Raw genomic sequence first — 12,109 nt, 5'->3', positions numbered from 1 at the left:
TTTAGTTGTAACCTCTTTCAGTTTCTGTTATCTTTTCTATGGACTTCCTAGAGCTCTGATCCTGCACTGAAATCCATGTAGATAGAGTCCTTCTGTGCTGAGGTCTGAGGTTGCTCCAGTGAGGCCAGACACTGCTGCCATACTGCTGTCGTGTGGTGTCTCTCTGCTTGGTAATGCTCAGCCTTTCCTATTGAAGTCACAGGGCTTTCCTGGGTTTATTCACTTATTTTCAGGTTGCCCTTAAGGAGCTTTTGTCTTCTAAGTGCCTCCTGTCTTTGTAAGGCATCTTAGGTAGATGTTTCAACAGAGATGTTGAGGACTGCATGTTGCTGGTGCCCTACCCCAGAGCTTGCCCCTTCTGTCCTGCCTCTACCCTGAGCTGCAGTAGCAATCTCATGGTCAGCTGGCCCCACTCTGAGGTCTGCAGAGCATCAGCATGGGTTGAATTTAGCCACAAAACAACATGTCTGCTTGTGAAGATCACGCTTAACCTGAAAGACCTTGAGTTTTCAGGTGGGAACCTTCTGGTAAGAGTAGAAATTCCTGTTTGTCTTCTTTTCAAGGACACCCTCCAATTCCAGGCAGACTGTGAGCTGCTGAGTTAAGTAGTACTTGGGTGGAAAAGCTGTTGGGAAAAGGCATCATTTGTGTGCTCTTCTTGAGCAGCTCATGGACAAGCCTTTGCCTTGTGCGTTTGGGAGCATTGTATACGTAGACCCAAGGGTTTCCTGTGTGGCTCCTACAGCGATGGACTGTACGTGCTGCTGCAGTTGGCATTGCTGGGACTGCTGCATCCAAATCCCATCTAGAGCTTGTGAAAGACTGCTGCACTGTTTGTGTTACTGATTTCTGGACTTTGCTGTCATTCCGGATTTCAGCTTACTGATACAAACAAAATAAAAGCAACACTGTGGAAAAGCAGGGACTGAACTTTAGGCTAAGGAAGCTGTATTGTGTCTGATAAATGGGCAAGTAATCTGCTGGAAAAGGGGGAAAGTTGACTTTTAATGAGAAGTTATTAGATGTTGAACAGCTGTTCAACTACTGTATTAATAAAATGGACAATCCCCTTTAGCTTGTCTCCTTAAAGCATTCCATTAACTGAGAACCCCCCTTAATCCATTCTTTTAAGAATTAATTAACATGCTGAAAAACAGTGCTTTGACTGCAGCGACCTGACTCGGATTCAGCTGGGGCTGTGTCATCACTGCTTCCTCTACGTACTTCAGCTGCACTTTATGGACTCAGTTGATAATACGAGCTTCATCTGTACGAGCTGAAGACTTCTAAGAACAAGTCTAATGGGCTGGCTTTTTGTTACAGCATTTTGAATTGGCAGCAAATAGGAAAATAGAAATGAGATGAGAAAACAGGATCTGGTGCTTGGAGTGAGAACTTGGATGTTCATTTCAGTTCAGCTGCTGATTTCTGGTGTGACTCTGAGCCAGCTTGAGAAATCTGCCCTTGGGGATGCTCTCTGCTTGCTTGTAGGGCTGAACCCACGGTATGTGGTCTACGGCTTTGTTACGTCCAGAAATGCTCTATAGGATAAAGAGTAGTTTCCTGGATAGGAGTGGAGTGGAGCCAGATCCTGGCATTTTGAACCCAGTGGGGAGAGGCTATGGGAGCAAATGAGTTGAAATAAAAGGCCAAAGCAATTGCTTCAGTGTTTTGTCATGTGGATTTGACAGCTGAAAAATGAGTTTGTTTTGCGATTCCCAAGATATGAATGGCACTACTGGGTTCACAGCACAACTTAATTACATTTAATAATGTAATCCACAGCAAGGATTATTTGCACAGGGCTTTGAGGATACTGCTTGAAGTGAGGGTTTGAGCATCTTTTGTTCTTGACTAGTTTCTTCCACTGTCATCTATGGAAACACTCAGGTGATGTGTACCCCCTCTAGAAGAGGGAGGGCTGAGTATTTGGTTGTGGCTGTGCTTATCCCAAGTGGTGTGAAGCTGCCCATGGTGGCAGGCTGCCTCAGCAGCTCTGCCAGCCTTCATGCAAGTTACTGAGTCAGGCAAACCCGGATCTACCCAGACTTGAACAAAACAGAAATGTTCTTGAAGCTTCTAGGTCTTTTTCTGCAGGAGAAGTTGGACCCAGAACCTCCTGAATCTGCTCTGTCACTAATTCCCTCTTGGATGTTGGACCAGATTAATTCTTCTCTCTGTACCTCAGTTTCCCTGCAGATGAGGGATAATGATAGTTGCCCCAGCTCCTGAGGCCAGGGCGGAGCTTTAATGCATCTACCAAGAGCATCAATGGGGTGGCTGGAATGAGTGCTGCTGGGCACCAGCTGGGCACCACTGCTGTTGCAGATCTGGAGCAGCCACCCTGTGTGTGCTTACCCAGGTTGAGTGATTCACGTTAGTAGCGTTGTTTCCTCTTTTCTTCCCAGACAGTGCTCCTGCCCTTGGCTTGTGGTGAATTCACCTTGTACTATTTTATTCAGAGCCTGCCCTGGTGGGACTTGCAGGTTGTGACTGAGGGTGTGCAGGAGGTGCTCATGTTCCTTTCACAGTGCCGTTTTCTTCCCCAGTTCTATCACATCTTGTTTCACCACAACACGATGGAGATGGTAATTGAATTGCTTGTCAAGAAAACCAAACAAATACAAGACTATACAGCTGGCCGTGACTTTAATTTAGAGAAGGGTTTATAAGTGCTATGTGGAAACACGCTGTACTTGTGTTCAGAAAAGCTTGTAGAGAAGTTAAATATACAAAGGTGCAGCTTCCCTCCTGGGAGTGCCAGTGTCACTGTCTGCGGTGTCATCAACCTCCTCCAGCCGGATTCTGTCTCAGCACCTGTGTGTTGTGTCTTAGGCTGATTGATTTTACTGCACGTCTCCTCTGCCTTGGGGTTCCTGAAGGTTTCTCTGTGTTTTGGGAGATCCGGAGCTGGATGGCCATGGTGGCAGAGCCGCATCAGGGCTGTTGAGAAGGTGGTTGGTATATTCAGAGGAGGAATTGAAGAGGTGAGTAAGAAAGACACAAAATAGCAGGAAGGTGAAGCCAAATGTGTGTGTGGTTTCTGTTTGTTGTTTTGGGGTTTTATTTAATAGCACTTCAAATGCTTTGCAGGTATCTGTTGTGGATGCTTTTGAAACTTCATTTCTGGGGTTTGCTTGCATTGAAGGTGTAGATGTGATTTGACTTCTGTTTTCCTTCCAATGCTATATGGCAGGGCATCCTAAGTTTTGTGTCTTTTTGTCTCTCCAGCCTGTACCTAACTGCAAAATACATGCTCAGTTTGTCTCCTTCATTGTGTCTATGTACCAGAGTGTCCAGCTCCATTCCCTTACCTTGAGAACTTGGTTATTTAGAAAAGAAAAGAAGGAATCAATAGATACTGTGTTTTTTCCAAGTTTCAGGCTGAATTAAAGTCAAGATCTCAAGGGAGTTTGGGGATAACAGTGGGAATTCTGATTTCTTGGGCAGATTCCAATTCAACTCCACTCTGTAATTAAAAGGTTTTGATTTTCTGAGAGAGAATTGCCTGTGTAGTAGCTGCTTTTCCTCTGCTTATGCTCTTGGAATGAGCATGGTCTGATGGGTTCATCCATTTGTGTTTCTCCTTCCCAAGTCCTGGATTCAGTTTCCAGCTTTGGCTACATTTTAAGTAGTCGTAGTCTGTCCTTTAGGGTTTTTTTGGGAGTGTGTGTTTTCCCAGGGGAAGTGGGAGTTGGGGATGTGGATTAACACTTGGTAGTATCCATGGGGTATCTCATTGCCCAAACCGACCATTGCATCCTAGTTTGGAAGGAGCATGTGAGACACCCCCCAGCTGCAAAGAGACTCTTTAACTTGGTGCAGAGAAGTAGAAATGGAGCTTCAGGCTTTCATCTTGCTTCAGGGCTTCTCATCTTGCCAAGCACAGCGGTGACGGCAGCTTCCAGGATGATGGTGCTGGTCCTGGACATGTCACCCCTGGGGATGACTGGGCAGTAGCATAGGGAGACATTGGCAGCCACGCTCCAGTGAGTCACTGTGTTGTTAGAGGAAGAATTACCACCAGGAATTGCCTTTATCATTATACAAACCCTGTGGGAAATGTGCCAAGATGTGTATCCCTCCTGGATGCATAATGGAAAAATAACTCTCCTAGCATTGGGGTTCGGCTGCTTGGGCCCCTCTTGGGTTTTGGTAGTTACATGAACCAATATTGTATAGTTCTTGAGAAAAGCCACTCTCCTTCAGGGCTTTAAAACCACTTCAGCCCCAGCTGTTTTGCAAATGTGTATTCTCCAGTGGGAAGGCAGAGGCAGATGTTATCCTCATCCCAGGAGGACTCGCCTGCTTCCAGAAGGTTCCTGATTTAATCGTCCTATGACTGAATGGTGCCTTCTCTTTAGCAGCACATGGAAATGTTTCAGTCCTTGGTCAGAACCACCATGGCACTGTTCAGTCCTTATCACTAGCAATACAATGGCATGAATGCAGTGCCTCAGATCCTGGAAAACCTGCAATGGTCCTGAGATTTAGAGGTGCAGCAGCGGGATGTGGGGCAAAGCAAAGGTCCTGGCCCCATCAGCAGGGCCAGCTCCATGTAAGTTCCGTTTGGCCTCCTCTGCTCAGCGTGCAATGTGCTCAGCTGAACCACCCTGGAAACCTATGAATTCTGGAGGTGTTATTAGAGGCTGGGTGTTCACGTTGTGGTTGCCATTAAGGGTGATCTGCAAAAGCAAGAGATCTGATGCGGGATGCGGAGTGGTAGAGGGGAAGGAATAAGAGCAGCCCCCGATATGCTGAATAATGAACTGAAAATTGTCATTGATTATCTGTGCACTTTCATTATCCTGCTGCAGTCCAAGAGCCATTCTTTTTCCTTTATTAAAAAGGAAACAAAACTTTCAAAGGCACTTATAAAATATTTAGTGTAATCACTTCCAGGATCAAAACTCCAAAGGAATTGCCCAGCCACACAGACCTGTTTCATCTGTTGGTGTTATGGATGGAAGACGAAACAGTGATATTAAACATTTACTGCTCTTGTGCAAAATGGCCTCTTCCTTTCGATCTCAATTGCAGTATTATTCATCAACCTTCACTGCTGCTTCCCATGCAAGAATTTTAGGTGTCATTACAAGTTTCTTCTGCTGCAGAAGGACTTATTTCCTCTATCCCTATTTTGCCTTTGGGCAAGGCGAATCTCAGCCTAATGAAACCAATGTGAAGTATTACAGTGCTACAACACTGACTTTACAATCCTACAGTGTTTCCATCCTTGAAATAGTCTTTTTAATCCAGCTCTGAATGTTCATTTCCTTTTCCACATGGTATTTGCATAAATGAGGTAATAAAATGTTATTTCCATCTAGAATGTAACTACTGAAAAAGTAGAATAGCTGTTGATGTCCTCTTTCATTTTGAATAGGGAGTTACTGAGGAAGCAATCCAGAGTCTGTCCAATGTTGACTGCAACCCCCAAACAGCATTTTTCTGTCTCAAAACCAGATTTAGTGCATCTGCAAGTATTTGGAGATAAAAAATCAAAATAACCTTGAGAAATAGTCTGCAGTGGGCTATAAGCTGGAAAAGATGAGTGCAGAGACCCATGAATAAGCTATAAGATGAGGAATGACTGGTGTGGTTCCCATTCTGTGGGAGCTGTGATGAGTTTCAGACTGAGTGGCCATCAGTTGCCTATATCATGCAGAGGAACATGAACAAGAGCCATAGGAATGAGGTTATCCTTGTTCTCTAGGACTGCTGTGGTTCGCACCAGTCATAGAGATGTGAATCAATGGGAGAAAGGGTGAAGAACAAAGACAAGGGAGAGAGGCTTCACATGTGCCTTTGAACATGAAAAAGAAAGGAATTGTGGAAGAAGGTGGTTAATGAACCACTTTCTGCCTCTCCTGAGATTAGCACAAGAAGAGCAGGGTTTGAACTGTAGTGAGGATAACTGAGGTTAGACAGCAAAAGCCTTTTATGTCTGCAAACAATCTGGAGGCTCCAAGATTCCTTGTTCCTGCAGCTTGAAGTGTTTGTCTTCATTCCGGAGTTTTTCTTTAAAAAGAAAACGAAATAGTCCTGTTTCCTGAGCAGTTTTTAGCTTTAAGGCCATTTGTGTTCAAAGTCAGTCTGAGCATGGTAGGTCTGGCCTGGGTTTGTGCTCAGCTGGGTGCTCTTGCACCTCAGTCTCTTCTTTTCATGCATAGTTACTGGTAAGATTAAAGAGTGGAGCTCTTATGACTTCCTGCTCTTGTTGTAATAAAAACCACTGATTTCCAGGGCAGCAACTAAAGGAGAGAGAGAAGAGGGATGGAGAAGAGGGTCTTGAGTTACATAGGTGAGGTCATCCTTGACTCTGGTTCACCCTTGGTCTTTCTCCCATGCCTTGCTGCTGCCAGTGTTTTTGCTATGAGCTATGTAAAAGGGTTCTTCCACACTGAGACAACCCAATGTGGTTGTGTTTGTTACTGGCTTTTTACTACTTAATACAAACAAAGCCTTGACTAATGGGGGGGACTGCACTAAGTGTGCTTCTGCTCACTCTCCTCCTGAATCCCATCAGGAAGGGCGATTGCAGCGCTTGGAGATGGGAAGTGTCAATGCAACCCTGGAAATTGGGTATGTTTGTTTTGCTTTATAAACTTGGCCAGCGTCCCATCTCCCTGCCACTGCTGCCCACAGAGTGTGCAGGCTTCTGTATGGCAGTGGCCTTCAGCTAATGGATGTGCTAGGAATGAAAGGAAAACACTGTCCATTGCTGCAGGCTGCAGCATTACATAGATTTGGCTTTACTCGCCCACCAGCAATTTTCAGTCTGTTTTCAGCCAATGTGCTGCACTTTGACAATTCTGCTTTTATTTTTGTTTCCCTGTGTATGTATATATATGTCTATATACGTGTCTATAAAATATGTATTACACATCTATACATATTTATATGTATATGTAATGTCTGCCTATTTCCAGCCTGTAATGCTGAGGCTTTTGAGCCTGTTAAAAGCCAGGTCTGCCCAGTTCCTTTACCTCAGCTCAACATTGGTGCCTGGCTCTGTGGCAAGGCCACAGGACACTGGGTTTTGCGGCTGCTCTTTTCATGCAGGCTACTTGGAAACGTTTAACCTTTCATTTCAGAGGTGTTCTTTTTAATACTCAGCTTGATCCGCAGCATCAGGGAAAGGATTAGAGCCTGGTTCGTCTTTCCCTCTGAACTCATCAGTGACTTCAGTCTGCATATTAGTTCTTTTAATGGCTTCTTTATTAGTTCATTATTGCATAACCTCCAGGCATGGCAGGACTTGAAATGTTAATTTTCCAGCCAAAGTTCAGCTGAGGGACTTCACCTGGTCCCCATGAAGTCAGCATGTGAATAGAGGGGGCTGGCTTGCTTTGCACCACAGCATCCCTTATAAAGCAGAAAGAAGTAAAGTTCTCTCCCCAGATGTCAAGGGAGTAATAGGAAAGCATGGGAAAACATTGAAAAGAAATGAAAGAAAAGAAAAGAAAAGGTGGTGCATGTGTGCATGCTTTGGTGCGGTCCTACTTTTTCTCTTCCTCATCCCCCCCTTCCCTCTCATTGCTTCAAGCTAGTATTTGGCTGCCCAGTGAACTATAACAAGATTTAATAGCTCCAGTGTAGCTATATTGCATTTGGACTGATTCCATCCTTCTGTTGTAATAAGCGTCTGCTTTACAATGAGCTCTTAAATTCTATAAGTGACGTCAAATTGTATCTAATAATGGAAAAAGATCAAGTACTGTAAATGCAACTCGCTCGCTCTGCGGCTGCCTTTACCGAGCGGTGTTTCATCCTCAGCCCGTTGCAGTGCTGTCTGCCTCTGAGAGATCCTTTCAGTTTGCCCCGAGGTTTGCACCCGAGAAAGCTGATTTCCATGCGTGTTGCGTTTTCCCCTTCCTCCCCTTCCTTTATCCCTGACCATGTTGCAGGCTGTAGGTATGCACAGGGATTCCCAGCTCGGCTGCTAGCCTCGGCCACACGCTGCAGCTACTCCAGCATGGGGAGGCTTTGCAGGGAGGGCAGATTCACTGTCAGATGCCACCTAAGCTCAGTCGTGAAACTTGGATGTGTGACAGCATCTGCATGAAAGCTTCTATTTGAGAAAGGTGTGACGGATGAGATGTACGGTTAAGCTGTACGGTTACAATGAACATCACTTACTGACACAAGAGCCTTTGAGTAGTGAGTGTGTGAACTGTGCGCTTTTAAGGAGTTTTAACTTTTGGTTATTTGTTTTGCCAAGCCTGATGAGTTTATAAATCTGTTCCGCTGCCATTCAGGAAGTATGACCCTGAAAACTACTGGGTTTAAAAGCTCATTCTGTCTCTTCAGCTATTGCACACACACATGTATGAGAGAGGCAGTTTTGAGTGTAGTGTCAAGTGTTACGGCAAATAATGGTAGCCACAAAGTTACTGAGTAGGGATGTTGGGGTTTTTTAACCTTTCAGCATGAACACTGCTTGAAACAGTCCCACTGCCTGCACAGGATCACTTTGGTGGGGTTGGGAGGAGAAGGGAGAGAAGGGAATGGTAAAATACAAGCATTCGATATTCATCTGATTGGAAAATACTCATGAATTAGGTTTTTCCCTTGACCTTTATGTAGTGACAGTCGTTCATATGACCCGAGGAGACTTGTGCTCCAGCTGACACTGTGCTAAGTGTCATGCGTTCACAAAACAAGAAGTTCCAATCTGTTCCGTGGTGCTTCCCAGTGTAGGCAGCAGCAGGATGTGGACAGGACAGTTACGAGGCCGCATGGGTCCATGTGATGGATCTCAGGCTATGTGTGCTGCAGCCTTTGCCAAGGGTCAGGTAGGCACTGCTGGCGAGCAGGGGCTGAGGAGGGTTCCACAATGATATTTTGCAGGTGCTGATGGAAAGCTTCTCCTGAGAGCTGGGGGCACTGTGCACAATGGGATCTGAGTGGCAGAGAACAGGAATGATCTTTGCAGCAGTAATATTCTGGGGAGATGAAGCTGAGCGAGGCTTCTGGGCCAGCAGAAATGCTGCATTAATCAAGGTGTGAGTGTCGAGGCTGCCTTTAGAAATGCTGACTTAGGACCTAGGAATCTGCTTCACGTTCATGATGCTGCTTCCAATGGCATAAATAAATCAAAGTGCACTCTGTATGCGGTGCTTCCAGTTGGGGGGGGGCCGTATCCGCCTTCAGGGAACTCTGCAGGGGAGAGAGAAGGCAGCTGGGTTGCTAAGCCTCGTGTTGCTTCCCAAAGCCCAAGTGGTTGGTACACTTGGGACCAATGTTCATGTCTTTGATAGCACTTTCTTCAAGGAAGCAACTTTTTAGGGGATAAAGGAGATGTAAAGGACCCAAGGAAAGTGTTTTAGGGAGGTAGGTGAGGTCTCCAGGTAATGCCTTTGCTCATCCTTTCACCATTGCATGTTTGACTCGGTTTTCCTACAGTTGTTTTTGGTAATTATCTTTTATTTCTCACTTGCGTGCAAATATTACAAAGAAGATTGTTCAAAAGCTGAGTCAAAGGTATTGATCTCATGAGTTTGATCTTTCATAGAGGCGATTTTCCTCAACTTCAAAAGGCAGCAGAGCCTTGAACAGGCAGTGGTTGATAAAAACCTGAGGCTGGTACCTGCCTCTGCTACTGCCTGCTCTGCCCCACCTCCATGATGGGTTTTTTTCCTTCCTAGGGTGAGTCTTTTAACTTCATAATAGTGTAAAATGAACCTCCTGTGAGGCTAGAAAAGGCTCATTATAGCTGCTCTCTATTTCTAGGGCTTTTCTTCCCTCTTGAAAATGGAAAATAGCAGCTGTGGCACAGGGTGGGCTGTTGCTGCCGTGGTACAGCTCATTTCAGAGCCTTAAAAAGCCTGTGCTCAGCAGCCTGGACACAGGAAACGTGAGCTGGTCAGAAATGAGGTGTTGAAGTGACAGCTAGGAGAGCTGTAGCAGCACAGCGTGGAACAGGGTGGGAACAGCCCTTCTGTAGCCTGAACCCATCAGTGTGAGTGGTTCTCCTGCACTGGACCCAAAGGATGTGTCAAGGATCCAGGATTGTTGCTGTAATGCTCTTCTGGGCCAGCCTGAGAAGCCTGGCCAGGGTTTGACCTCCAGGACTCCAGTAGCACAGGTTAAACACCCTTCATGCTTAACTCTTAGTCGTTAATTACAAGCTGTCAGTTGTCATCAGTCCTCTGCTACCTTGTTTGGTACCAGGGAGGCTGGCCCTGATGCTCCCAAAGTGACAACCCAACCAACCACCAAGTTCATAGAGAGACTTTGCTGGGTCTCTTGATCCGTTCAGTTTCTGCAGCTCCTGATGGCCCCCCCACTTTAAAGAAAAGGCACTTTCTTAAAGTTGTTGCGAGGGAAACTGAAATCAGAAGTAAGTGCCGCACACTGTATGTTTGCCTTCAGACAGCCTGCAGCAATCGCTCAGAGGTGGACCTGACTCATCGCAGCAGGATATTGACTCTGGAGTGTAATTATGATGCTTTGAGAACCTGATTTTGAGATAATTGAGGTATAAAATCCTGCGCCTGGCTCTCACAGTTACTACAGCCCTGAGCAGAGATTGAATAACGGCCTCTACAAATGTGCCGCTTGGCTGTAGCAGGAACAGCAGCGAGTCTGGAAATGTCCTGCGTCACCATTATTTTCCTCTTGCTGGGAGAAGCCGGCTGCACACTGGGGTTTGCAAACAGCCCTGGGCTGCCACCAGGCCTGGTTGTGTGGCCACAGGGGTTTGGCAAACCCATTGGGCACCAAGCTGAACTTCCAGCCCCAAATCCAGCCTCCTGTCGAAACGGATGCTTGCTAATCCCGGCACGTCGAGTATCCCTGTTCAAACACCTCTGGCTGCCTGTAGCGATGGGCTGGATGCGGGTAAGTGCCAGGGCCACAGCTGGTGTTTTGACACCCGTATTCCAAAGCTGTGCCGTGGCTTCATTGCTTTGGAAAGGCTTTCTCTTCTCTCTGTGGCAGCCATCATGTCTGCAGGCAAACTTCTGTGGTTTGAGCAATACAGCAAACAGCCTCAGTGAGCTTTGGGCCTCCACCAAGTCCCAAGACCGTGGAAGGAGGCCACTGTCCTCAGTGAGTTGTCTGAAAGGGCGATTTTGTTGCCTCTGTCTCACTTGGCATGGTGTTCCCTGGGATCTGAATGTGGTGAAACCCCGTGTTCATCTTTCATGGTTTGCCAGCTGGGTTCCACTGCACTTGGAAGGGTTGGGGCAGGTTATTTCAGCTCAATGGCAGCTCAAGCTGCAAGTTTATCTTGATTATTATTGGGTTCTTTGTAACCATCCTAGAAAGGTTTGTTCTCTTTGTCCCTCCTTCAGGGTCAGGGCTGCTGATCACAGGTGCCTTTTCCTGCTGCCCCCTTTGGTTTAAGGTTGTGATTTGGTTCTTGCTATTGCCCAGTGTGTTTCCAAGGTTGTTTTCTACCCAACTTTTGGGGCCTGGTTGCAGTAGTGAGCAGCTGCCCTTGGAGTCTTTGGGAGGATCCCCTTTCCAATGGGCACATCATCAGGATATGCCTCCTGATGATGCCTCCTCCTGCATCAGGATGCCACCTCCTCCTGCCTGGAGGCTGGAGGCTGAGCCAAAACACTTCTCTTAAACGTTGACCACAGGGAAGTAGAAACCTGAAGGGGAACTTCACAGCAAAACCTCAGCTCCTGTAAAAGCCAAGCAGGAAGCTGGGCCAGGAGCCACAGCTGTGGCCAGACAAGCTCTGCATGCCAGGCGCTTCCAGGCTGCTCTGTGCCTGCTTGGGGCTGAAATGGTTGGGTTTTGAGTCTGTAATAAAAGAAACCCTCTTGTGTCTTGGCTGTCTGAATTACTGCCTGCCTGGCACTTCATTATAGACACATTTTTTCCCGTCTTGGTACTGGTTTCCTGCCATTTTGTTCCTTTTAAGGTTCTATATTTTGTTTTATTCATCTCTTGCAATCGATAGGAATATCCTGTTTTTAGCAAGCAGCAAAGGCAGATGTGACTGATGTCCTTATGGTGGGAGCAGAATCACTTTTAGAGCTTTTAAATCTAATCTTCACAGGTCTGTAAACATAACGAACTGCTCAAGACGTGTGGCTGCATCTGCCACTGCCATTACCTCCAGGAATTGGGATCCTAAGCATTGTATCAG

Source organism: Psittacula echo (assembly GCF_963264785.1).
Source record: "Psittacula echo genome assembly, chromosome: 13".
Taxonomy (NCBI): domain Eukaryota; kingdom Metazoa; phylum Chordata; class Aves; order Psittaciformes; family Psittacidae; genus Psittacula; species Psittacula echo.
The sequence above is the reverse complement of the archived record's forward strand: the minus strand, read 5'-3'. Positions refer to the sequence as shown.